The 26,921-nt window shown below is 43.7% G+C and overlaps 1 pseudogene; it reads left to right on the top strand.

Moving 5' to 3' along the window:
- Positions 1 to 14,614: 14,614 nt before the first annotated feature.
- On the top strand, positions 14,615 to 24,288 carry LOC115143577 (opsin-5-like; annotated as a pseudogene).
- The last annotated feature ends 2,633 nt before the right edge of the window (positions 24,289 to 26,921 follow it).

The raw sequence follows: 26,921 nt of genomic DNA, 5'->3' as shown, positions 1-26,921 counted from the left end.
ATTTGGTGCTCTGTTTGTTGTCACACGCTATATATGAAATAATTTGGCCCCTTAGTTATACTTTTAACAACTCTCACACAGTAGAGACACGTCAGGGGTGCAGTTTATCTGTAAAAAGACAGCTACGCGTCTTCATTTTGTGCATGGCTTTCGGATGATCAAACAACGAATGTAACAGAGTTTCACGTTTTTGAATAGCCTAAAAACGTAGACAGAGGACTAATAATGAGGGAGAACATCAATAGCCTTTAAAGAAATCGAATGACAAGTTTAAGCTTATTAAATGCGAGGTTGAAAATCAAATGGCCAATAACCTCTGTCAACCCTGCTCCGGCTCTTCCCCGGGTGCCAGGCTGCCCTGCATTACGCACACCTGCCTTCCCTCGTCACGCGCATCAGCGAAATTGGACTCACTCAATCTCCTGTTTATTACCTCCACTACATTTGTCAGTTCCCCAGCTCTGTTCCCCGCTGCTGTCTTTGTGTTTCCCAGTTCTGACGCTGTTCCTGTCCTGTTGCACGTCCTTTCCTAATTAAATGTCAACTCCCCGTATCTGCTTCTATTCTCCAGTGTCATTCCTTACAGAATGCAGCAGCCAACACACGAAGCATCGGGGAGTACTTGCGTTCCGGTTGGTGGTGACGTCGTCCTGGGTCGCCGCCGATGGAACCGGAGGTGCCTAGCCAGCTCATTGGGCTTCCACACCCTAGCTGGCTCAAGAGGTTTCCTTGCCCCGGTTGGTTCGGAAGGCGCCCATCCTTTTTCGGGCCTCAGCCGGATCGTTAGGTCTTGTTCGCCCAGACGGCCCAGGAGTTTTCTTGTTTTGTTGGTGATGTCGAGCTTGGATTTCACCGCCGATGGAACCGGGGGTGCCTAAGCCAGCTCGTCGGGCTTCCCCATCCTAGCTGGCTCGAGAGGTTTCCTTGCCCCAGTTGGCTCGGCAGGTTCCCATCCCACGTCATGCTCCGCCAGATCTACAGGCTTCCATGCCGCAGGGGATCGACAGGCGTTCATGCCTCAGTCAGATCGTCAGGCTCCTATGCATCAGCTGGCTCGCCAGGCTCCCACACCCCTGCCGGTTCGTGGGGAGTTTACCCTAGCCGGCTTTCCCAGCACCCATGTCTCGGCCCTGCTCACCCAGGTGGGACGCTGGGTGGCGTTCCTAGAGGGGGGGTACTGTCACGCCTGCTCCGGCTCTTGTTGCCCTGCATTACGCACTCCTGCCACCATCATTTACGCACATCTGCCTTCCCTCGTCAACGAGCATCAGCGACCTGGACTCACCCAATCTCTTGTTTATTACCTCCCCTATATTTGTCAGTTCCCCAGCTCTCTGCTGCTGCATTGTTTGTCGTCTATCTTCCCAGTTCTGACGCTGTTCCTGTCCTGTTACATGTCCGTTCCTAATTAAATGTCAACTCTGCATACCTGCTTCTATTCTCCAGTGTCATTCCTTACACTATCCTCCTACTGGCCAATCGTAAAAGCTGTAAGACAAGTTAAAGTTATGAACAGGAGTTTATTTCCCAAATAATCTATTTTAAGAAAATGTTGTCCTAAAGTTGTGGTTTTCAAAAAGAACAAGAATGCAAGTATATAGCCTAAACAATTCTCAATCACAGAGACTGAGCAAACAATATCATTTATTTTTCTACTATTTTACGAGGCAAATCAAGAGGGGCAATAGCATCGTGTAGCACAATGTTTTATCACGATAGGATAAAGGTTGACATCGCCCAAACCTAGACTGAGTGATAGTCATTGTTTACCCAGGTAGTTAAGGAGCTCAGGGTCCACAGCCTTCAGCAGCAGGCTGAGCTGGAGAAGCTGCTGCTTCATGGCCTCCTGAGACTCCTCAAAGTTCTGGTGCTGAGGGACAGAGAGAGAGAGAACATTAGAATGTTATGGTTTTGCCAATCTCACAGTATGTGGTAATACATGATTATATGACAAGAGAGTAAGGTGCTTACCACCATCTCCATAAAGCCTGTCAGACACCAGAAGTACTCCACCTCGGTCTGGGTGATGAACAGGATAGGAGCCGAGAGGTCACTCATCCCCTGGACATAGCCTGCAGGGAGAGAGAGAGACCTTAGGAACCACAAGGAGAGAGGAGAGTCAGGTGTGAGATCTTGAAATGTGATACAATGGGTTTCAACTTTCAAGTGTAAGGCCAAGGGAAGTGGCTTACCCAGATCAAAATTGAACATGCAGTATGTCATCAGCACGTTACCCCATCCTGTACTCCCTGATCACCCATTACTATGTGGCCCCCACGCACGTCTCCAACTCAATCATCAAGTTTGCAGATGACACATAAGTGGTAGGCCTGATTTCCAACAATGTGTGCCCTGGTGGAGTGGTGCAGGGAAAATAACCACAACGTCAACAAAACGAAAGAGCTGATCGTGGACTTCAGGAGACAGCAGAGGGAGCACCCCCCTCCCCCATTGACAGGCTGCAGTGGAGAAGGTGAAAAGCTTCAAGTTCCTCAGCATACACACCACTGACCATCTGAAATGGTCCACCCACACACAGTGTGGTGAAGAAGGTGCAACAGTAAGTGCCTCTTCAACCTCAGGAGGCTGAAGAAATTTGTCTTGGCCCCTAAGACCCACAAACTTTTACAGATGCACCATTGAGAGCATCCTGTCGGGCTGTATCACCACCTGGTGCAGTCATTACAGGGGCATCAGAGCTGGGACAGAGAGACTGAAAAACAGCTTCTATCTCAAGGCCATCAGACTGTTAAATAGTCACCACTAGCCGGCCTCCGCCTAGTAACCTGCCCTGAATTTTAGTCACTAGGCTGTAGGCAGTATTTTCATTTTTGGAAAAAAAACATTCCCGTTTTAAACGGGATATTTTGTCAGGAAAAGATGCTAGAATATGCATATAATTGACAGCTTTGGATAGAAAACACTCTAACGTTTCCAAAACTGTAAAGATATTGTCTGTGAGTATAACAGAACTGATGTTGCAGGCGAAAGCCTGAGAAAAATCCAATCCGGAAGTGCCCCAGGTTTTGAAAGCGCTGCGTTCCAATGACTCCCTATTCAGCTGTGAATGTGCCATCAACGAGCTTACGCTTTCTACGTATTCCCCAAGGTGTCTACAGCATTGTGACGTAGTTTTACGGATTTCTGTTGAAGAATAGCCGTAGGCGGCCACATTGCGTAAGTGTTCACATGGTGGCTCCGAGAGAGATTCTCGAGTAAAATACAGAAGTAGCCATTACTCCAATCGGCCCTACTGAAAAACGAATTGTCCCGACGGATATATTATCGAATAGATATTAGAAAAACACCTTGAGGATTGATTCTAAACAACGTTTGCCATGTTTCTGTCGATATTATGGAGCTAATTTGGCGTTGTGGTGACCGCAAATTCCGGGCGATTTCTCAGCCAAACGTGAAGAACAAACGGAGCTATTTCACCTACAAAAATAATATTTGGGGAAAAAATGAACTTTGGCTATCTACCTGGGAGTCTCGTGAGTGAAAACTTCCGAAGTTCATCAAAGGTAAACGATTTAATTTGATTGCTTTTCTGATTTCCGTGACAAGGTTGCCTGCTGCTAGCAAAGCATAATGCTATGCTAGGCTATGATAAACTTACACAAATGCTTGTCTAGCGTTGGCTGTAAAGCATATTTTGAAAATCTGAAATGACAGGGTGATTAACAAAAGGCTAAGCTGTGTTCCAATATATTTCACTTGTGATTTTCATGAATAGGAAGATTTTCTAGGAAGATTTATGTCCGTTGCGTTATGCTAATTAGTGTCAGCCGATGATTACGCTCTCGGATCCGGGTTTGAGAGTCACAAGACGTTTTAAAGGCTGCTGCAATAGGTACATAGTCATGGAACACTGGTCACTTTAATAATGTTTACATACTGTTTTACCCACTTCATATGTATACTGTATTCTAGTCAAGGCCTATCTTGTTTAACTATTGCTGTACATATACTATTCTTCAGCTATACTACATATTCTATCCATATACTGTCCATATTGTCTATACAGTGCATTTGGAAAGTATTCAGACCGCTTGACTTTTCCCACATTTTATTACATTACAGCCTTATTCTAAAATGTATCAAAAACAGGTTATTAGAAATGATTGCACATTTATTACAAAAAAGTATTCAGACCTTTACTCCGTACTTTGTTTAAGCCCCTTTGACAGTGATTACAGACTTAAGTCTTCTTGGGTACGACGCTACAAGCTTGGCACACCTGTATTTGGGTGTTTCTCCCATTCTTCTCTGCAGGTCCTCTCAAGCTCTGTCAGATTGGATAGGGAGCGTCGCTGCACAGCTATTTTCAGGTCTCTCCAGAGATGTTCGATCGGGTTCAAGTCCTGGCTCTGGCTGGGCCACTCAAGGACATTCAGAGACTTGTCCCGAAGCAACTCCTGCGTTGTCTTGGCTGTGTTCTTAGGCTTGTTGTACTGTTGGAAGGTGAACCTTTGCCCTAGTCTGAGGTCCTGTGTCACACCCTGATCTGTTTCACCTGTCCTTGTGCTTGTCTCTCCCTCCAGGTGTCGCCCATCTTCCCCATTATTCCCTGTGTATTTATACCAGTGTTTTCTGTCCGTCTGTGCCAGTTCGTCTTGTTTGCCAAGTCAACCAGCGTTTTTCTCCTAGCTCCCGTTTTACCCAGTCTCTGTTTTTTTCTCGTCCTCCTAGTTCTGACCCTTGCCTGTCGTGACTCTGAGCCTGCCTGCCTGCCTGACCATTCTGCCTGCCCTGTACCTCGACCCTGCCTGCCGCCCTGTACCATTTTGGACTCTGACATGGTTATGAACTCTTGCCTGTCCCTGACTTTCCTTTTGCCTACCCCTTGGACTATAATAAACAGAGCTAAAATCATCTGCCTCCTATGTCTGCATCTGGGTCTCGCCTTGTGTCGTTATATCCTGGGCGCTCTAGAGCAGGTTTTCATCAAGGAGCTCTCTGCTCCATTCATCCTTCTCTCGAGTCTCCTAGTCCCTGCCCCTGAAAAACATCCCCACAGCATGATGCTGCCACCACAATGCTTCACCGAAGGAATGGTGCAAGGTTTCCTCCAGATGTGACGCTTGGCATTCAGGCCAATCTTATTTTCATTACACCAGAGAATCTTGTTTCTCATTGTCTGAGAGTCCTTCAGGTGCCTTTTGGCAAACTCCAAGCAGGCTGTCATGTGCCTCTTACTAAGGAGTGGCTTCCGTCTGGCCACTCTCCATAAAGGCTTGATTGGTGGAGTTCTGCAGAGATGATTATCCATCTGGAACGTTCTCCCATCTCCACATTGGAACTCTGGAGCTTTGTCAGAGTGACCATCGGGCTATTGGTCACCTCCCTGACCAAGGCCTTTCTCCCCCAATTCCTCAGTTTGGCCAGGCGGTCAGCTCTAGGAAGACTCTTAGTGGTTCCAAACTTCTTCCATTCAAGAATGATGATGGAGGCCACTGTGTTCTTGGGGACCATCAATACGGCAGGGTAGCCTAGTGGTTAGAGTGTTGGGCTAGTAACCGGAAGGTTGCAAGTTCAAATCCCCAAGCTGACAAGGCACAAATCTATCATTCTACCCCTGAACAGGCAGTGTTCCTAGGCTGTCAAAATAAGAATTTGTTCTTAACTGACTTGCCTAGTTAAATAAAGGTAAAAAATAAATTAAAAATACTGCAGACATTTTTTGGTACGCTTCACCAGATCTGTGCCTCGACACAATCCTGTCTTGGAGCTCTACGGACAATTCCTTCAACCTCATGGCTTTGTTTTTGCTCTGACATGCATTGTCAACTGTGGGACCTTATATAGAGAGGTGTGTGCCTTCCCAAATCAGCTTTTTTGGTCCTCCAATAATCGGTATCGGCGTTGAAAAATCATAATCGGTCGACCTCTAGCATGGACCATGTTAGTTTGTTTGTGATGTGGACACCAAGGAATTGAAGCTCTCAACTTGCTCCACTGCAGCCCCTTAGATGAGAATGGGGGTGTGCTCGGCCCTGTTTTTCCTGTCGTCCACAATCATCTCCTTTGTCTTGATCACGTTGAGGGAGAGGTTGTTGTCCTGGCACCACAAGGCCAGGTGTCTGACTTCCTCCCTATAGGCTGTCTCATCGTTGTCGTGATCAGGCCTACCACTGTTAATCATTATAATTATGGTGTTGGAGTCGTGCCTGGCCGTGCAGTCATGAGTGAACATGGAGTACAGGAGGGGACTGAGCACGCACCCCTGAGGGGCCCCCGTGTTGAGGATCAGCGTGGCGGATGTGTTGTTACCTATCCTTACCACCTGGTGGCATCCCGTCAGGAAGTCCAGGATCCAGTTGCAGAGGGAGGTGTTTAGTCCCAGAGTCATTAGCTTATTGATGATCTTTGAGGGCATTATGGTGTTGAACGCTGAGCTGTAGTCAATGAATAGCATTCCCATATAGATGTTCATTTTGTACATTTAAGTCATTTAGAGAGAGGACAGTGTGGAGTGCAATAGAACAGCCATTGCATTATCATCTAAATCTTTTAAGGGGGGTGAGAAGGATTACTTTATCAAATTCCTGAAAGTGGGGTTTCAGGGTTTCCGGAAGGTGGAACAAAGCTGTCCTGATGTGAGGAGTTTGTTCCACCATTGGGGGCCAGAGCAGCACTTTTGGCTGGGCATATGTGAGCTGTACTTCGTGGTAGGGAGTCATTTAGGCCAGGGTGGATGAACGCAGTGCCCTTGTTTGGGTGTAGGGCATCAGGCCTGAGGTACTGAAGGTTTCCCTGCCCAGGAACACAAGCATGGTTGACCTTTTCTGGCTTTAACTGGAAGCCAGTGGAGTAACAATATTGCCTGCTGTAGGCCTTGGGAAGGTTGAAAACCAGATGGGCGTTCTGGATGAGTTGTAGGGGTTTAATGGCACAGGCAGGGAGCCCAGCCACCATATGATTGACTTTAGATTTGGATTTATTTGCTTCCTGTGAAAATACAATATTGCTAAGGTGATATTCACATTGTAGTTGAATGATTCGATTTTAAATCGGTGGTTTGTGCAGGATCACGCCAAGGTTCTACAGCGCTCTGATAGGACACAATGGAGTTGTACCATGGCGAGATCATGGAACGGGCAGTCCTTCCCCGAAGGAAGAGCAGCTGTCTTGCATTCAGCTTGAGTGGTGATCCGTCAACCACCTGAATCTGCAGAATGCAGAGACAGTTCCACCTGGTCACAGACTGGGATGCAATTAGAAGATTATTTAATCTGCATAGCAATGATAGGAGAGACCATGGTTCTGACAGAGCCAAGTGACTTGGTGTAAAGCGAGAATAAAAACTAAACAATCTGGCTGCACATTGGTTGGAGTATGTTCCCAAAACTGCTGTTCTTATTCCATGACAGACAATGGTTTGACCATTGTAATGACAGAACCCCCCCCCATTGAGAGTAATCCTCTCCAACGCAAAAAAGGCAGTGAGGGGAGAAAATCATGAGTTTCTCCTCGCTCTAAACTTCATTGAAGATTGATTTGAGAGGGAAACAACATGGAATGTTTAAAATCACAGAGCTACAAGTCATCCATTCACGAACACTTCCTGACATTAGCATAGAGATGGTCGGCTAAACAAATAGGCCCTTGTTGACCACGGTCAAGTGGAGCCCAGAGTATGTATCGTTTTAAGCTGTGTGTGTTTGTGCTAACTGCTTTGATCTCTGTATATCGCGATCACGTTACAAATTTATACTAACATTAAATAACCTTGAAACAACACTTGATTATTAAACTCCCCCCTCAGGCTGACATGTCTCTCAGAGTGAGCAGTGTATCTGGGGTTCCCTGTAGAGGCAATCTGCTCATCTGATGCAGTGGTTGAAGTGGAACTGACAGCGTTTTTAACTACTTTACAGTTCTGAAACAAACAGACAATCATAATAGTAAAAAAATAAAATATAATTCCTAGTTTATGCTACAAAACCAACTTTATAAGAGGTTTTTAAAATAGGTTCTATTTGATTAATAAAATCCATGACTTACACTAAGGCATTGTTGGCTGAATAGATGGATGCCGTTCAATGCATGATTAATGTAATTCACCAATAGATTTCTTGGTAATCCAAATAATATTGCTACCAGGTTGTAAATTCCAGCTGGCCTGGTACATTGTTTGCTGCCATTCGTGATACATTGTTTCAGTTTCAATGACTCACTCTTTGGAACAAAAAAGGACGACTATAACTCAGGCTGGGAATGTCAATACAATCAAACCAGCAATGTGAATCATAATGTGGCTAATGGGCCCATGTACGTGTCACGGCCGAATAGGACACAAGCGAGTTAACAGTTGAGTCATCTATAAAATTACAGCCTGATGTTCTTGCATAGGTGAATTCGACTTCAATTGGGCTGCTTTCGTTTGTCCCGTTTACAGCGTGCAGCGGAGGGAAAGTGTGTAGACACATGCCACAATCCTGGCTAGTCTACTAAAATGTTGCAGTCTAGCTTCAGTTTTTAAAGCTTGACAATGAATTACCAAAAAAACTAAACCTGCAACAAAACACCATGCAAAGGTGAAACATGTAGGCCTTTACAGCAACATTTGAGCAGTAGCAAAGGCTGAGCTAGCTAGCTTCTGGGAGGATGTCATGTTATTGGAGGAGTGGGTGAGTGACCGACTTCCAAATGGGCAATGACCCCAAGCATACTTCCAAAGTTGTGGCAAAATTGCTTAAGGACAACAAAGTCAAGGTATTGGAGTGGCCATCACAAAGCCCTGACCTCAATCCTATAGAACACTTTGTGGGCAGAACTGAAGAAGGGTGTGCGAGCAAGGAGGCCCACAAGCCTGACTCAGTTACACCAGCTCTGTCAGGAGGAATGGGCCAAAATTCACCCAACTTATTGTGGGAAGCTTGTGGAAGGCTACCCGAAACGTTTGACCCAAGTTTAAATTGTTTAAAGGCAATGCAACCAAATACTAATTGAGTGTATGTAAACTTCTGACACACTGGGAATGTGATGAAAGAAATAAAAGCTGAAATAAATAATTCTCTTTACTATTATTCTGACATTTCACATTCTTAAAATATAGTGGTGATCCTAACTGACCTAAAACAGGGAATTTTTCCTAGGATTAAATGTCAGGAAGTGTGAAAAACTGAGTTTAAATGTATTTGGCTAAGGTGTATGTACATTTCTGACTTCAACTTTAAGTGCCCACTTGTCATAAAATGTTTTTAACAAGTGTCATATTGTTCCTATGGGTGTGTATGAAAAGATTTGAATTCGATTTCATGTTGCTAAAATGCTGTCAGGTCCACTTTAAGCTCTGATCACTTAATGCTATTTGCCTGTTGAAATTGACATGGATCCCTATCCGCATCCGACACCCTCAACCCTACGCTTCCTCCCCATACACGCCACAGGAGGGGAGTCATTAACACCCATCGCTAAGGCCAAAAGGCTTCCATTTGCACCCCCATCAGATGGAGAGAGAGGGCAATTCGTATACGACCACATTAGAGGAGAGAAGAACAGATATCCTGTATTGATACAGTAAAGGTGATACTGTAGAAATAGAAAGGAGAGAGGGAGAAAGAGAGTGAGAAGAGAGACAGATGAGCACATTCAACATGCTTTCAGCTGGATATAACACCTACTCTGACAACTAATGGTGTTACTTTTGTAAAAATGTCTGCAATATAATTGGTTCACAAGCAATGTCCTTTGAGTTGCCATGGTAAAATTAAGCTTTGGAGGAAGCTTCCTAAATTGGCAGCCTAAACTGAGGCATTGTACAGTAGGAAATGCTCTGTACAAGAAAACTGAAAACTCTTTAGGTATTTATGGCCGACAGTGCATTATTTTGTGAATGTCCTTTTGGCATGACATTTCAACATAAGATACATTATTAAATCAAAAACATGTGGCTCCGAGAGAGAAAGGAAGAGCGAAAGAAAAAGACCCATGAATCCAAGAGAGAGAGATATCGAGAGACAGAAAGAGAGAGAAAGAGAATCAGCGGGCAAGGCATGGGTTGTGTGCTGACGCATGTAAGAGCCCTCATTGAAAACTTCCATCAGAACATTACTCATTATTATCCATGACTCACTAAATTAAGGGCCCTCTGTCTGGATCATTAGCATAATAAAGGCTTTGAAGCCGACACCATAATTTGACTCCCATGCGTAAGCTTGGTGCGCTCAGCTAGGCGTTACGTGCAATTAGTTAGTCTAGGAGTGCACTTAGACTGGCTTAGGTGAAAGGGAGGACTGGGCTTCCTGGTTATGGCTGACGTTTGATAGAATTACTTAATATAATTCATTTTATGAATGAACCCAGCTGCTATGAGTCTGAAAGCTACAGATGTTACTTGCAGAGACAGTGGCTATCGAGCTGGCTGGCTGGCTGGCTGGCTGGCTGGCTGGCTGGCTGGCTGGCTGGCTGGCTGGTGTGTGTGTGTGTGTGTGTGTGTGTGTGTGTGTGTGTGTGTGTGTGTGTGTGTGTGTGTGTGTGTGTGTGTGTGTGTGTGTGTGTGTGTGTGTGTGTGTGTGTGTGTGTGTGTGTGTGTGTGTGTGTGTGTGTGTGTGTGTGTGTGTGTGTGTGTGTGTGTGTGTGTGTGTGTGTGTGTGTGTGTGTGTGTGTGTGTGTGTGTGTGTGTGTGTGTGTGTGTGTGTGTGTGTGTGTGTGTGTGTGTGTGTGTGTGTGTGTGTGTGTGTGTGTGTGTGTGTGTGTGTGTGTGTGTGTGTGTGTGTGTGTGTGTGTGTGTGTGTGTGTGTGTGTGTGTGTGTGTGTGTGTGTGTGTGTGTGTGTGTGTGTGTGTGTGTGTGTGTGTGTGTGTGTGTGTGTGTGTGTGTGTGTGTGTGTGTGTGTGTGTGTGTGTGTGTGTGTGTGTGTGTGTGTGTGTGTGTGTGTGTGTGTGTGTGTGTGTGTGTGTGTGTGTGTGTGTGTGTGTGTGTGTGTGTGTGTGTGTGTGTGTGTGTGTGTGTGTGTGTGTGTGTGTGTGTGTGTGTGTGTGTGTGTGTGTGTGTGTGTGTGTGTGTGTGTGTGTGTGTGTGTGTGTGTGTGTGTGTGTGTGTGTGTGTGTGTGTGTGTGTGTGTGTGTGTGTGTGTGTGTGTGTGTGTGTGTGTGTGTGTGTGTGTGTGTGTGTGTGTGTGTGTGTGTGTGTGTGTGTGTGTGTGTGTGTGTGTGTGTGTGTGTGTGTGTGTGTGTGTGTGTGTGTGTGTGTGTGTGTGTGTGTGTGTGTGTGTGTGTGTGTGTGTGTGTGTGTGTGTGTGTGTGTGTGTGTGTGTGTGTGTGTGTGTGTGTGTGTGTGTGTGTGTGTGTGTGTGTGTGTGTGTGTGTGTGTGTGTGTGTGTGTGTGTGTGTGTGTGTGTGTGTGTGTGTGTGTGTGTGTGTGTGTGTGTGTGTGTGTGTGTGTGTGTGTGTGTGTGTGTGTGTGTGTGTGTGTGTGTGTGTGTGTGTGTGTGTGTGTGTGTGCGTGCGTGCGTGCGTGCGTGCGTGCGTGCGTGCGTGCGTGCGTGCGTGCGTGCGTGCGTGCGTGCGTGCGTGCGTGCGTGCGTGCGTGCGTGCGTGCGTGCGTGTAACAATGGGTATCAAGACACAGCTAATGTGTGTTCAGCTCATGAGGTCCATTTCCACATCACACGTAAAAGTTTACTAGTGTACACTTGTTCTGCGATTGCACAACTCTCTACTCCAGGTAAAATGTATGTAGCCCCAAGGCACAGATCTGGGATCTGTTCACTGTGCCAAAGTTTAACGTTAAACATTACACTACAGCAACATGTTTGATTAGCTCAGTAAGCTCCTAATGGGCCTGACCCAAGGAGAGCAGCCATGACAGTGAAGGGATGACCTATGTACACAGTTTGACGTCTCCCTTTACAGTTCAAGGCAAAGAATTTGGAGCGTCTCCCACTATACAAATGTCTACCAGCTACTGCATGTATCAATCCACAAACCGGGACTTAAATACAGTTGGCATCTTATATTGACACAATTCACAATCAACACAACATAGGCTAATCATGATGGTTTTGTTATTTAACTGAGGTTACCAAAGAAAGGTCAAACTAAACAAAAAGTATGTAGAAAGTTTTTTTTTTAAGTAAAAAAAAAAAGGTTAATTGCAGGGGGTCCAGACATTTTCCATATGTGATTATTCTTCAGAAGAACTGTATAAAAAAAGCAATGCACACACACCAATAAAGCACTTTTCTTCAAATGAAATGTTGCTAAAGTAATTAGGAAAGAAGTGGAGAGTGTTCAACCAATGAGAGTCGAGGTGCAACCAAAACATTTGATCATCACTGAAAAGGAAAAGGCACAACGCTCGCTCACCATTTTTATTTTATTTGAATAACTATTAAAAGCGTCTTAATTAAAAGTATATCGGTTTTAAAAAAGTACGTCATTTTAAAATCATCTGAAAGCTAAGTATCTCAAATCAGGTCATGTAAAATTTCCCTCAGTAATTTCCCTCACACTCCCTTTTAACGAGTCCTTGTGAGCATCAGAGAGGAAACTAGAAGGCATGTTCCTGAGAGTCATAGCTCTCAGGAATGGGGTCATACTATTTCGTAGCTTAAACTGTTTAAACACTAGAGCCAAATTCATATGAAGAAAAAATGATCAACATGCCACATAGGTGCTTGAAACCACTAGAAACCACACCATAGACAACGACAATAGTGCTTGTAATTTTGGAACAGAACTTCAGATTTTGGCAGATATTTTTTACATATATTTTATTAATGTTCAATATTGATCAAAGGCCCAGTCTAAATTAATAAACGGTCCGGATGTGGCCAGCGGGCCCGCCAGTTGAATAGCCCTGCTTTATGTCTACCATGTTACATTTATCTTTTGAGGGTACAATATATACTAAGCAAAAATATAAATGCAACATGTAAAGTGTTGTTCCCATGTTTCATGAGCAGAAATAAAAATTCACCGACATTTTCCATACATACAAAGAACGTATTTCTCTCAAGTTTTGTGCAAAAATTTGTTTACATCCCTGTTAGTGAGCATTTCTCCTTTGCCAAGATAATCCATCCACCTGACTGACAGGTGTGGCATTATCATGAAGCTGATTTAACAGCATGCTCATTACATAAGTGCACCTTGTGCTTGGGACAATAAAAGGCCACTTTAAAATGTGCAGTTTTGTCACACAACATAATGCCATAGATGTCTCAAGTTTTGTTGGAGCGTGCAACTGGCATGCTGACTGCAGGAATGTCCACCAGAGCTGTTGCCAGAGAATTTAACGTTAATGTCTCTACCATAAGCTGGTTCCAACGTTGTTTTAGAGAATTTGTCAATATGTCCAACCGGCCTCAGAACCGCAGATCATGTGTAACCACACCACCCCAGGACCTCCACATCCAGCTTCTTCACCTGCGGAATCATCCGATGGGGGTGCTGAGGACTACTTCTTCCTGTAATAAATCCATTTTGTGGGGGGAAAGTAATTCTGATTGGCTAGGCCTGGCTTCCCAGTGGGTGGGCCTGGCTGCCAAGTGGATGGGTCTATGCCCTCCTAGGCCCACTCAAGGCTGCACCCCTGCCCAGTCATGTGAAATCCATAGAGGTGAATGAATGTATTTCAGTTGACTGACGTATATGAACTGTAACTCAAGTCCTTGAAATTGTTGTATGTTGCGTTTTATATTTTTGTTCAGTCTAATTTATTGTCCATTTAGATGGAAATTCAGCATACAAATTCACACATGCAACAAAATGCATACATGCAGTATGGGAAACTGGAAAGTTAGCACACAAAGTTGAAAATGTAACCTTTAAGAGCACTAAACTAACACAGTTAACACAACATCTAGCAACGAAATTTGTGTAGCACTATCTGTGCATTATAAGGCAGTATAATAGCCTATTTTCATCTCCTATAGATAGAAAACTTAATCTGAAAAAGATTATTAATCCATTTTGTTTTATATTTAAGCATTCACTTTTAAATACATTTTATAAAGGCAAAAAGCTCAATTAGACATACTATTTTAGTACACAACAGTCATGTATGCCTAAAATTATTTTTGTTAAGGAGTTCTAATCATTTTCGCCCAATGCTATAATTACATTTAATAATATATACAGGTGTCAAAAAGTAGGTTAACATGAATAAATGTAGGTTTAATTGACCTGATATAATTTATTTCGACTATAAAGACAAGTAAAAGCATAATTCATTGCAAGAGCTCTCATTTTCAGCACCCTAGACAGCGGTTTTAGGCTACATGGAAATCCTTGTCTGCAGTCGCTGATTTGCTCTCAATTTGACAGCAGCTCGTCCCTGTAAAACGTGTAGGTGGCAACTGTACTAAAACTTTTCATTATACACTGGGTTATATTAAATTGAGTTGGTCATGTTGTAAATAAAACCCACGACAACTTGTGCTTAGCCTACAACTTCACCCAAATACAATAACACACTGACGCTTCCTTAGTTGCAAATCAATTTCCTCGAGGACAAAACAACATAGCTCAAATCAGAAACAACAAGTGATTTCCCACCGCAGGGTATCAACCTCAGAGCATAATTGGGATTAGCGAAGTACACGTCATCCCTCTCAGGCAACACACTGTGCGCCGACTAATAATATTAGACTGGATTTAGAGAAAGAGGAGTCGGTCAAGTGTTTTCCCGGAGGACGCACGCACCTTTGTGTCTTTGCAAGGCAGAGAGCTGCGCAGCTCCGTGTATGACTCGGCAGCTGGAACGTTTGGACAACAAAATGTCAGTCAATAATGCTTTTCAAGTGGCTAACATTCCGTGGAGGAATAACAATTTTACCATGTCGAATAAAGACCCACCTTTCTCGGATCAAGGGGAGACCATTATAGGAATATACCTGCTGGTTCTAGGTGGGAGAACTTGCTCATGTAGTTGGAATGTAATTTCGTTTTTAAAATGCAGCTTTGCTTTTATGCTGCAAAGACTTGCTTTAGTTTTGCTTTCCTGGCAAAAAAATCTGGAAATATGTCACTAATGGCTTGTTTACCACTTCATCATTTATATTTTATTACCTAAACGTTAAGGTAAGATGAATGACAGTACATTTTACCAATTGTCAAAATACAATATTCAGAGTGTAGCCTACATTTATCTTGTTCATTTTTACTCTACCAAATTTTGGCATCACAATATACAACAATTGGAGGAAGAGTTCGATTGCACTGCAGAATACAAATCACCAATACCAGAAACCTTTGTTATTGCAGTTGTTATACTACTGTTACTGTCATTATAGTGTATGGGCAACGGTTAGTGGATTTGGTGCTATAAGTAGACCAGGACAAATCTTCTCCTGGTAAAGAGGGGTGGATCCTGCAGCCATTCAGATCCTGTCTAAGCTGTGGAAATCGTCAATCAAGAAGGGATGGCAGCCAGCCAGTCTGACCTTCTTTAAGAGAGGGCAGAAAGACTTGTAATTACCTGTTATTGGGTGCAAATTGATTTAAATTGATCCTGACTTTTGAAACCAATAGGGCGACTGTAATTTTATTTACAGTATAGGTAGGCTACTCAGTGCACCTACTATTAACTCGAAAGGAAATTTAATGAAGGAAGGTTTATGCTCCTTTTGGTATTTGAATATGTAGTGTCTGAAGAGAAGGTCAGTAGGTTCAAATCACAGATGAGGCACTTTGTCACCTCAATGCTTCATGCTGCTTTATGAGCCGCATTTTGTATGGTGTGACTACAATTCCATGACGTTTCACAAAACTTACAAGGCCTTTGCTCAATTGGTAGTGTGGGACACGCTGGTGATAGATGGGGTGAGTTTCCATCCATGTAGCGCTTTTAGCGTCTGGAAAAGAGCTATAAAGCCAATCAGTTTGTATGTCAATGGGTTTTGTCCTCGTCAGGTTGGATGTCGTGGTTCGGCAACAGTATCGTGATCTTCGTCCTGTACAAGCAGCGTGTGTCGCTGCAGCCCACGGACTATCTGACCTTTAACCTGGCCATCTCAGACGCCAGTATTTCCGTCTTCGGCTACTCCCGGGGGATCCTGGAGATCTTCAATGTGTTCCGGGACAGCGGATACCTGGTTAACTCCATCTGGACATGCCAGGTAGGCAATGAAGATATCTGGTTGGAGGGGGAAAAGTTGTTTTGAGAATTGAGAGGCTTCAAATTAGATTTGTACGTGAATGGTACTGTGTTGCATGTGTCATCCTACTGCAGGATCTGATACTATACACTCACTCACAGCAATACTCACAAGACACAGACATTACCGCGATCCCATAAAACATGGCGTGATTGGACACGACTTTAGTAGTTCAGGTCTCCTGGAAGGTGATGTCACGGAGAGATGCTAACTTCGCCATCCTTTACACAAATATCAAATACACAAACAAGACAACTTACCTTTGCGATTGCAGATGTGCAAAAACACTGCTCTATGGCTTTGTTTCTATTGCCAGTTCTTTGTCATTTCCTGCTAATTGCCTAGTTAAGAATATCAATGGTCCACTCAGAATGGAAGACTAAGTAAACATAACACAATGGATAAAGCATAGAAATGTGTTGCAACAGATCATTATATTCACTGCACTAAAATGGTTCTTTGGGGAGATGGTCCTTTTTATTATTACTTGGTTACGAATAGAACATTAACAATGGGTGCACCGGACAGGTGTCACAAAGGTATTGTATTGTTAACTACAGCATAGGAGAAACGGTCCTGTAGGCTTTACCTGAAGTAATAGAATGTTAACACTATCTTAGGGGGGAATAAGAATGCTTTAGCCACATCTACAGCCAAACATAGTTGGATGGTTAAGGTCTGCCACATGCTTATAGCATTTGATAAAGAGGAAGCGTGATTTGCACAAGGGCTTGATTGACGGGCTTGACGGGCACTATCGATCACCTTGTTTTGTCGGGGCCTCTTGAAAATATACATTTTTAGTTCAAGCCTATCAATCCATTTACATTGGTGCACAATGTGAGAAAATGCCACCTTGAAAAAAAGTCCAATGAATGAATGCAATGTCTGGGAAATTACAATGTTATCCGTGTTCTATTTGTATCAAATGTGTTAACACAACAACAGTGTGTGTGTTTTAATGTTAATTACAGTTATTTCCCCAAGCAGGTGTTGCTGTTTGTTTGGGACAAGTCGTCGTTGAATAATGTCCAACTAACACTGAACAATAATATTTTCATTTACTATTGGCCAAAGCTAAATACAATAGGAAAACAACCACATGAAAACTACAGTAAGAAAACAAACTAAAAGGAGAGACAGAAATTATTTAAAAAATACAATAAGTAACAGGGCAGAGAGGGCAGATGAGGAAGAGAGAGGAGAGAGTTTCTTCTGAGAAAGAAAAGTGGTCCTGAGGTCAGGAGACACTGAAAGCTGGATTATAGAATGTATGGGTCAGAGTGAGGGGAGAGTTGTCAAAGATGAGATTGCGGACTATAGTGTACCTATTAAGGCCACCAAAATCTACGTTTAGATATTTCTAACATATACTTGTCGTAATTGTTGTAGGAAAGGCGGAGATAATATGAAAGATTAATCTCTCATGTTAAATTGTATGACTTGATTTACCCTATTTTTTTTATGTAAGAGAAACATATTTGTTAAAATATGTGGAACGTCTGGACTGGGTCCCACCTGTGGGACGTTTGAGCTAATATGCGCTAATGCAATTAGCAGGAGGTTGTAAGTAAGAAGAAAATTTCCCAGGACACAGACATATCTGATATTGGCAGAAAGCTTAAATTCTTGTTAATCTAACTGCACTGTCCAATTTACAATAGCTATTACAGTGAAGGAATACCATGCTATTGTTTGAGGAGAGTGCACAGTTATGAAGTTGAAAAGTTTTTAATAAACCAATTATGCACATTTGGGCAGTCTTGATACAACATTTTGAACAGAAATACAATGGTTCATTGGATCAGTCTAAAACGTTGCACATACACTGATGCCTTCTAGTGGCCAAATCTAAATTGTGCCTGGGCTGGAATAATACATTATGTCCTTTCTCTTGCATTTAAAAGATGCATCAAGGTGCATCCCTCTTGCATCAAAGATGGACCACTAGTAGGAACATACACAACGGTCAATAACTTAATAAAAAACCTCTGATTGTTATTTCCAAAACATGTTTCATTCTAAGACAATCAGATGAATTGGTTGAAACATTAAACAGCAGGAAATGTTTATTTCTTTTTTTGTCCAAAGATGGAATCTGTATACTTACTTTGAATATATGTAAAAGGAATTGAGATATTTGAAATAGCATTTGAACCTAAGGTCTGTTTCCAATTATGGAGAAACCCCATTTGCAGAAAATGCTATGTTGCTCGAATCAAATCAAATCAAATTTTATTTGTCACATACACATGGTTAGCAGATGTTAATGCGAGTGTAGCGAAATGCTTGTGCTTCTAGTTCCGACAATGCAGTGATAACCAACAAGTAATCTAACTAACAATTCCAAAACTACTGTCTTATACACAGTGTAAGGGGATAAGGAATATGTACAGAAGGATATATGAATGAGTGATGGTACAGAGCAGCATACAGTAGATGGTATCGAGTACAGTATATACATATGAGATGAGTATGTAGACAAAGTAAACAAAGTGGCATAGTTAAAGTGGCTAGTGACATAAGGATGCAGTCGATGATCTAGAGTACAGTATATACGTATGCATATGAGATGAATAATGTAGGGTAAGTAACATTATATAAGGTAGCATTGTTTAAAGTGGCTAGTGATATATTTACATCATTTCCCATCAATTCCCATTATTAAAGTGGCTGGAGTTGGGTCAGTGTCAATGACAGTGTGTTGGCAGCAGCCACTCAATGTTAGTGGTGGCTGTTTAACAGTCTGATGGCCTTGAGATAGAAGCTGTTTTTCAGTCTCTCGGTCCCAGCTTTGATGCACCTGTACTGACCTCGCCTTCTGGATGATAGCGGGGTGAACAGGCAGTGGTTCGGGTGGTTGATGTCCTTGATGATCTTTATGGCCTTCCTGTAACATCGGGTGGTGTAGGTGTCCTGGAGGGTAGGTAGTTTGCCCCCGGTGATGCGTTGTGCAGACCTCACTACCCTCTGGAGAGCCTTACGGTTGAGGGCGGAGCAGTTGCCGTACCAGGCGGTGATACAGCCCGCCAGGATGCTCTCGATTGTGCATCTGTAGAAGTTTGTGAGTGCTTTTGGTGACAAGCCGAATTTCTTCAGCCTCCTGAGGTTGAAGAGGCGCTGCTGCGCCTTCTTCACGATGCTGTCAGTGTGAGTGGACCAATTCAGTTTGTCTGTGATGTGTATGCCGAGGAACTTAAAACTTGCTACCCTCTCCACTACTGTTCCATCGATGTGGATAGGGGGGTGTTCCCTCTGCTGTTTCCTGAAGTCCACAATCATCTCCTTAGTTTTGTTGACGTTGAGTGTGAGGTTATTTTCCTGACACCACACTCCGAGGGCCCTCACCTCCTCCCTGTAGGCCGTCTCGTCGTTGTTGGTAATCAAGCCTACCACTGTTGTGTCGTCCGCAAACTTGATGATTGAGTTGGAGGCGTGCGTGGCCACGCAGTCGTGGGTGAACAGGGAGTACAGGAGAGGGCTCAGAACGCACCCTTGTGGGGCCCCGTGTTGAGGATCAGCGGGGAGGAGATGTTGTTGCCTACCCTCACCACCTGGGGAGGCCCGTCAGGAAGTCCAGTACCCAGTTGCACAGGGCGGGGTCGAGACCCAGGGTCTCGAGCTTGATGACGAGCTTGGAGGGTACTATGGTGTTGAATGCCGAGCTGTAGTCGATGAACAGCATTCTCACATAGGTATTCCTTTTGTCCAGGTGGGTTAGGGCAGTGTGCAGTGTGGTTGAGATTGCATCGTCTGTGGACCTATTTGGGCGGTAAGCAAATTGGAGTGGGTCTAGGGTGTCAGGTAGGGTGGAGGTGATATGGTCCTTGACTAGTCTCTCAAAGCACTTCATGATGACGGAAGTGAGTGCTACGGGCGGTAGTCGTTTAGCTCAGTTACCTTAGCTTTCTTGGGAACAGGAACAATGGTGGCCCTCTTGAAGCATGTGGGAACAGCAGACTGGTATAGGGATTGATTGAATATGTCCGTAAACACACCGGCCAGCTGGTCTGCGCATGCTCTGAGGGCGCGGCTGGGGATGCCGTCTGGGCCTGCAGCCTTGCGAGGTTAACACGTTTAAATGTCTTACTCACCTCGGCTGCAGTGAAGGAGAGACCGCATGTTTTCGTTGCAGGCCGTGTCAGTGGCACTGTATTGTCCTCAAAGCGGGCAAAAAGTTATTTAGTCTGCCTGGGAGCAAGACATCCTGGTCCGTGACTGGGCTGGTTTTCTTCTTGTAGTCCGTGATTGACTGTAGACCCTGCCACATGCCTCTTGTGTCTGAGCCATTGAATTGAGATTCCACTTTGTCTCTGTACTGATGCTTAGCTTGTTTAATAGCCTTGCGGAGGAATAGCTGCATTGTTTATATTCGGACATGTTACCAGACACCTTGCCCTGATTAAAAGCAGTGGTTCGCGCTTTCAGTTTCACGCGAATGCTGCCATCAATCCACGGTTTCTGGTTTGGGAATGTTTTTATCGTTGCTATGGGAACGACATCTTCGACGCACGTTCTAATGAACTCGCACACCGAATCAGCGTATTCGTCAATATTTCCATCTGACGCAATACGAAACATGTCCCAGTCCACGTGATGGAAGCAGTCTTGGAGTGTGGAGTCAGCATGGTCTGACCAGCGTTGGACAGACCTCAGCGTGGGAGCCTCTTGTTTTAGTTTCTGCCTGTAGGCAGGGATCAGCAAAATGGAGTCGTGGTCAGCTTTTCCGAAAGGGGGGGCGGGGCAGGGCCTTATATGCGTCGCGGAAGTTAGAGTAACAATGATCCAAGGTTTTACCACCCCTGGTTGCGCAATCGATATGCTGATAAAATTTAGGGAGTCTTGTTTTCAGATTAGCTTTGTTAAAATCCCCAGCTACAATGAATGCAGCCTCCGGATAAATGGTTTCCAGTTTGCAAAGAGTTAAATAAAGTTCGTTCAGAGCCATCGATGTGTCTGCTTGGGGGGGGGATATATACGGCTGTGATTATAATTGAAGAGAATTCTCTTGGAAGATAATGCAGTCTACATTTGATTGTGAGGAATTCTAAATCAGGTGAACAGAAGGATTTGAGTTCCTGTATGTTTCCTTCATCACACCATGTCTCGTTAGTCATGAGGCATACGCCCCCGCCACTCTTCTTACCAGAAAGATGTTTGTTTCTGTCGGCGCGATGCGTGGAGAAACCCGTTGGCTGCACCGCATCGGATAGCGTCTTCCCAGTAAGCCATGTTTCCGTGAAGCAGAGAACGTTGCAGTCTCTGATGTCCCTCTGGAATGCTACCCTTGCTCGGATTTCGTCAACCTTGTTGTCAAGAGACTGGACATTGGCAAGAAGAATGCTGGGGAGTGGTGCGCGATGTGCCCTTTTTCGGAGTCTGACCAGAACACCGCCTCGTTTCCCTCTTTTTCGGAGTCGTTTCCTTGGGTCGCTGCATGCGATCCATTCCATTGTCCTGTTTGTAAGGCAGAACACAGGATCCGCGTCGCGGAAAACATATTCTTGGTCGTACTGATGGTGAGTTGACGCTGATCTTATATTCAGTAGTTCTTCTCGACTGTATGTAATGAAACCTAAGATGACCTGGGGTACTAATGTAAGAAATAACACGTAAAAAAGCAAAAAACTGCATAGTTTCCTAGGAACGCGAAGCGAAGCATCCCACCAGATGTTTTTAAAATGATGGTCCAAGGTTTTTCCTCCAATAGACTTCGCATTGTCCTCCAAAGTGTATCTGACCGTGAGGCAAAAGTGAAGGGGCTTGGATGTAAATATATTAGATTAGATTAAGTAATCCGATCAGTCAAAGTACATTTGGTCCTGTCTCTACTTGGAAGAGAAGTTAATTCGGTAGAAGCTGTCGATCTTGATCAGACATACTCACCACTGCTGACCATAGCTGTGATGAACCGATCTTTAACTCCATTCAATGTAGCTAGATCAGCTCTTCTGTGTTCGGGCTATATAAATGTCCATCAGGGTGAACTAAAAACTGAACAACCAAGAAAAGGAGTTGGCAAAAGTAGAGAGGAGCTCTACTCACACAAAATCAGTAATTGGTTAATGACAGATTTGTCAAGTACATGAGAATCCAGACGACTATTCAATAGCAGAATAATTGTTTTCAACTTGATCTTCTGAGTGATTGGGGTCCTTCAACTTCTGCAAGAAAAGTGGATGTCTGTTTTTTCTACTGTATTTGTTTTGAGATTTTCATCCCTGTACGTTTCCCCTCTAAGCTTCCCTAACAGTATTGTTCGTCTTTCCCAGGTGGACGGCTTCTTCACCTTGGTCTTTGGCCTGAGCAGCATCAATACTTTGACTGTCATCAGTGTCACAAGATACATCAAGGGATGCCATCCGAGTAAAGGTAATGCACTGTGACACAACCTTAACCTTTAATCTTCATCTCAATAATGCCAGAAAAATGCCCCCTATAGGCTAGATGTTCTGGTCAGACATAATGTTCTTGTGGGAACCTTTCTTTTAGCTATCAACTCTTTTCTTTTACCTAGCTCACTGCATAACCAACTCAACCATGGGCATGTGCCTAATATTCATCTGGTCAGGGCTGTGTTCTGGTCGGCAGCGCCCCTTCTGGGCTGGGGGAGTTACACAGGTGAGATAAACATACTATTTGATACAGGGGCACTTACTTGTGTTAGGTTCTTGTAACATTCTGGTTCGGCAACATTTTCAAGATTTGTATGTGCACAATGACGACAAAACAAGAATAGTTATCTAAAACGTTAGCAGAAGACAACCTTTAAACGAGAACTGACCATATTGACATATGTGGACCTTTTTTTCACACTTACCCTGACTTTTCTAAGGGCCAAAAATACAGGAAATTCTTCGTAAATGTTAAACAATCTTCACATGAACAATGTGTTTGTGTCTCAATCTCCCTTCTTTTAGATCGCGGATATGGAACGTGTGAAATCGACTGGGCCAAAGCCAACTACTCCACCGTCTACAAGTCCTACATCATCTCCATCCTCATCTTCTGCTTCTTCGTCCCCGTGCTGGTCATGCTCTTCACTTACGTGTCCATCATCAACACAGTGAAGAGAGGCAACGCCATGGCCGCCGAGGGAGACCTGACGGACAGGCAGAGGAAGATTGAACGGGACGTCACCATCGTGAGTAGGATTCAAATCACAGCAACGTTTATTGGTCACAAACACAGATTTGCAGGAATTACAGCAGGTGCAACGAAATGCTTATGTTACTAGCTCCAATAGGGCACTAGAATGTCTTGCAAATACAATACAAACATCTAAAAAAGAAATCAAGAAATGACAGTGTCCAATAAACAATCCAGAGTAGATATATTAGAGTGAGTCAGAATCCAGAAAATAACACATGTACAGATAATACTACATATAGACCAAGCTTTAAAGGAAGGGTTATGATTTAACGGGCAACCTAACTTAGGTCATTCTCCCAGGTATCCATTGTCATCTGCACAGCATTCATCCTGGCGTGGTCGCCGTACGCCGTGGTCTCCATGTGGTCGGCCTGTGGCTTCCATGTACCCAGCCTCACCAGCATCTTCACCCGCCTCTTTGCCAAGTCGGCCAGCTTCTACAACCCGCTCATCTACTTCGGCCTCAGCTCCAAGTTCCGCAAGGACGTCGCCATCTTGCTGCCTTGCACCGGCGATGGCAAGGACACGGTCAAGCTCAAGCGTTTTAAGCCGAAAGGCGAGGCTCACCAGGGCTCCGGAAGAGGCAATGGACTCAAAGCACATCCTCATCACCAGAAGGAGATGAAGGAGATGAAGTATGCCCCTGGAAATCCGTATCTGCTCACGGCGACTAAGGCTGCCCCAAGCCCAGATTCGGGAATGGGGAGCCCCCACTGTACTCCTCCCGCCAACAAGGAGATGTACTTTATCGAGGTGCCCCTTATCGAGGTGCCCCATCTGTCTGATGGACCAGAGTGGGAATGTGACAGACTCTAAGAACAATCCATTTTTTTTCTTCTGTGTTACCTTTTTATTAAAAAACACATGGGATTTTACTTTAAAGGTGGCTACTTGAATTTTAGGGGATGTTAATGTTAAGGATAACTATTTTGTATTTGATTTGTGTAAGTATGTATACCTGTTGATACAGTTTGTTATTTTCTTAATGAATTGTGTTTATACTTGCGAATAAAACTGTTTCAATTCAAAGGGAACACGTTGAAAGATGTTTGCAATATCAAAACTCATATTGTCACTCTTTTAAAATAAATTCCTGTCCAACTCAACCCCATTTAGCAGACATTACAGAAGACATTACAGAAATGTAAGTGTATCTCTTATGAAAATGCACTGAGATGCTCAGCTCACGCATAGGCGACATACCAGTTCTAATGATAACTTTACTTGAGTGAGGCAGGCGTGTCTTTACGGGCTGACTTGTTTTCGTCCAGTGAAAAAAATCATCCATCTGTTCCCCATAATTCCAAGGAACTTCACACAAAACCAACTTTACCTCAGGTAGGACATGTACCATAAGGAACAGTTGAAGTGAATTAAAGTGCGTTCAACCTTGACAGGCTACAAGTATAAGCTACAATACGCAAGAGAGCTGTATTAAAACAAAACAAAAAGCAGATACTTCTCAAGCCCCTGCAATATGCTCACATGTTGGCCACCTGTGGGCTTGGCACGAAACGATCCATTCCACATGCGCACTCTACTATCAAAGGTGACTGACTGCAAGTTTGATTGTGCCGATGGTGAAGTTGTAGGCTGCTTTAATAAGTAGTCGAAATCAAGTTGAACATTGGAAAGAGGGAGAAAGAAAAAAAATACATTGAAAGGGTCTTCGACGCCCCACAGGACAACTGGCTGGCAGATTTAATTTATGTTTTCTTTATCTTCATGCTTCCCTCAGCTTATTTCATGATGCATCATATGGGATGATTTCTGTATTTTCCTTCAAGGAGCCTACCGTTACTCCTTCAGGACCTAGTACACTGAACTAGAATATGAAAGCTACATACAACAAATTCCTATGATTTTACTGAGTTACAGATCACATAAGGAAATCAGTCAATTGAAATAAATAAATGAGGCCTTAATCTATGGATTTGGCATTACTGTGAATACACATTCGCATCTGTTGGTCACAGATACGTTAAAAAAAGGTAGGGGTGTGGATCAGAAAACCAGTCAGTATCTGGTGTGACCACCATTTGCCTCACGCGACACATGTCCTTCGCATAGAGTTTATCAGGCTGTTGATTGTGGCCTGTTGAATGTTGTCCCACCCCTCTTCAATGGCTGTGCAACGTTGCTGGATATTGGCGGGAACTGGAACACGCTGTCGTACACGTCAATCCAGAGCATCCCACACATGCTCAATGTGTGACATGTCTGGAACTGGGACATTTTCAGCTTCCAGGAATTGTGTACAGATCCTCGCAACATGGGCCGTGCATTATCATAATGCAGCATGTGGTGATGGCAGCAGATGCATGGCACGACAATGGACCTCAGGATCTCATCCCGGTATCTCTGTGTCTTCAAATTTTCATAAATAAAATGTGATTGTGTTAGCTTATGCCTGCCCATACTATAACCCCATTGCTACCATGGAGCACTCTGTTCACAATGTTGACATCAGCAAACCACTCGCCCACACAATGCTATACACGTGGTTTGCAGTTGTGAGGCTGCCAATTTCTATAAAACAGTGTTTGAGGCATTTAATTCTTTGGCAATAGCTCTGGTGGATATTCCTGCTGTCAGCATGCCAATTGCACGCTCCCTCAAAACTTGAGACGTCTGTGGCATTGTGATGTGTGACAAAACTGCACATTTTAGAGCGGCCTTTTATTGTCCCCAGCACAAGGTGCACCTGTGTAATTATCATGCTTAATCATCTTATTTAGACGCCACACCTGTCAGGTGGATTATCTTGGTTAAAGGATAAATGCTCAGTAACAGGGATGTAAACAAATTTGTGCTCAACATTTTTGTGCATATGGAACATTTCTAGGATATTTTAATTCAACACTTTAAATGTTGCGTTTATATTTTTGATCGGTGTTTGATATCTTCGGAGGTAGGTTCTGGCAGCCAAATACTCCATCTAAACGTGAATCGATTTTAAATTGCGATACGGTTCTAGAAACATAAAACCATTTACTTTCATACCACATATAAATGCAAAATAAACAGTAACTGTACACTGTTTTAACCTGGCGTTACACACAGGTGTTTGGCGCATGCTAGATAGCTAATTCCGCCTGTGTTCCGTAATCACGCGCTGTAACATGTACAGTATGGCCGTGTGGGAACACTAACTCTAACCCTATAAAGGTGGGTGTCAATGTATCCTTTTTTAAAAAAGGTTTTTTATTATTTCTCGCAGGTATGAAAGATAAGGTCCTTCTGTTTCCAAAACCTTACCGCAAGCGATGCGTGTTAACAAAACTCCCCCCGGACAGGAGACACCTCCGTCCAGTGACTCTTACGAGTAATGAAATTAAACTGAGAGTCATGATCAACGTCTAGCAGGACAAGTGTGGACTTGAGCAGCCCTGTGAAAGCATAGCCTACTGTCAGTGCTTTCCCTGCTTTTCCTTTTTAACGGAACACCCCCATATGTGTTAACTCATTGGATAAAGTAAACATTCCAGTGTGCTTTTGAATCTGGTGAACTCGTCATGTTGATTTCCAGCGTGATCTGCTTATGGAAAAGATATAGGTCTACGTGACTTGACAGAGAAACATGAACTCTTACGTCTTTGCGCTGACAAAGGAATGATGTTCGATACCTATTTTATTTTATTTTATTCTTCTTCTTTATTTAT

Source organism: Oncorhynchus nerka, linkage group LG15, assembly GCF_034236695.1.
Source record: "Oncorhynchus nerka isolate Pitt River linkage group LG15, Oner_Uvic_2.0, whole genome shotgun sequence".
Taxonomy (NCBI): Eukaryota; Metazoa; Chordata; class Actinopteri; order Salmoniformes; family Salmonidae; genus Oncorhynchus; species Oncorhynchus nerka.
This window is presented reverse-complemented; position numbering and strand designations above follow the sequence as displayed.